This window comes from Blastomyces gilchristii, assembly GCF_000003855.2.
Source record: "Blastomyces gilchristii SLH14081 genomic scaffold supercont1.3, whole genome shotgun sequence".
NCBI lineage: Eukaryota > Fungi > Ascomycota > Eurotiomycetes > Onygenales > Ajellomycetaceae > Blastomyces > Blastomyces gilchristii.
The window spans coordinates 5,105,267-5,107,108 of NW_003101680.1; the positions used below are offsets into that span (position 1 = coordinate 5,105,267).

The 1,842-nt window shown below is 31.4% G+C and overlaps 1 pseudogene across 1 annotated transcript; it reads right to left on the reverse strand.

Moving 5' to 3' along the window:
• Window positions 1–747: 747 nt before the first annotated feature.
• On the reverse strand, window positions 748–836 carry BDBG_16598 (annotated as a pseudogene). Its single transcript has one exon. The product of its transcript is annotated as a tRNA-OTHER (tRNA).
• Between the last annotated feature and the right edge of the window lie 1,006 nt (window positions 837–1,842).

Consider the following 1,842-nt stretch of genomic DNA (forward strand, 5'->3'; position numbering starts at 1 on the left):
GTTTCAAATGAAATATCTGATACTATTTAATATCTCAGATCAGTAGAACTTTTAAGAGATTATTTAATACAATTATTCACAATCTGAGTAATTAGTTATATATAAATTATACATCTCTTACATTATCTGAGTGTGTAAGAATTCAGAGTAGAAGACTCAATGTTATTTATAAAACTGCAGAGCATTATTATTATCAATTAAATATTCTGAGATATCAGTTCTTATACATAGTTCTGAGAGAAATCAGAGTACTTCTTAATGTACTGCTTCAGTGAGAGTCTGAAGAAGTTTATCAGCCTGAGCTACTATATATCACAGTTCATTCAGTGTAGAGAAAGTGAAGATATGAATATTAGTATCAGTTCAGACAGAGAGTGTTCTAATCAGAGAAATATATATAGTGTCATAAGTTGTTTTATCTTAGTTAATCAATATCTTCAGATCTAAGAGCTGATGTTCTTAGTTATTATTATTATTATTATTCTTCCATTATACTCATATGCAAGCAGAGCTTATGATGAGTCCTTGCATGATGTTAAATACAGGTCAAGTGTTGATTATACAGGAGGAAATACAGGTGTTGAGACCACGCCAAGATAACAAGAACATAGGAAAATACAAAGGAGTGACAATTAGATACATGCGATAATAACTTCCCAGCTCAGAAACATAGAGCAATTCATTGAAGCAATTTGTACACCTCTGTATTTATTAGAAATCTGAGGTGCTTGAGTTCCGGATTTAATGTATCCCCTGCGGGTTTCGAACCCACGTGCCTTGGTTTCCCACGCCAAGGTGCTACCGGGTGGCCGCATTAACCATTCGGCCACCGGGGCTGGTGTTCTTAGTTTATTCAGTGTGTATCTGTCATATCAAGCAGTATATCTTGTTCTCATTATGAGAGAGTGTCTGTCATCAAGTTCTGACTGTAAGAATAGTAGTGTATTATAAAATGAAAGCAGCTTAAGAACTCAGATCATCATATTTATCATTCAGTGAGTTTATAAATAGTTGTGAAGTATTTGAGATTCTTATAATCTGTGACTATCTCAAATTTAAAGATACTTCAGAGTTCAGAGTCTCATTCTTCTAAACAGTATATAATTATAAGAAGTTCCTTATCATAGATCTCATAATTGTATTCAGCAGAACTCAGTTTTTTAGATATGAAGATATATAATTATAGAACATCTTCATCATTATATTACAATATCACTTCTTCTATTATATAGTCAGAGAAATCAGCTTTAATAACTGTTTTGTAATCAGAATCAAATGTTATCAGTAGAGAGATATTAATGAATATCTTCTTCATCTGTATAAATGAAGCTTCAGCATCTGCTGATTATTGAAATACTGAGTCTTTCTTAGTGAGTTCTGTAAGTGATCTCATGATATCTGAGAAGTTTTATATAAATCACTGATAGAAGTTAGTAAATTCAATGAAGCTTTGTACATCTTTCACAGTGCATGAAATCTCTTATTCAAGAATAGCAGAGATCTTCTCAGAATTCATTTGAATTCTCTTATCAGCTTCTATGATGAAATCTAAGTATTTAGTACTCTTGACTTTGAAATCACACTTGTTAATATCAATTGATAGTCTCACTTCTTATAGTCATTGTAATACTCTTTATATATACTCTTGATATTTCTTTCTGAATCTATCAGTGAAGATGAGAATATTATCTAGATAAGCAGATACAAATTCATCAAGAAAGTCTCAGAGTGCTCAGTTAATATACTTCTGAAATATACTGAGAGTATTGATTAGTTTAAAGAGTGTGACTACTCATTCAAAGAGATTATATCATGTTCAGAATGCTGTAAGTCACTCATCTT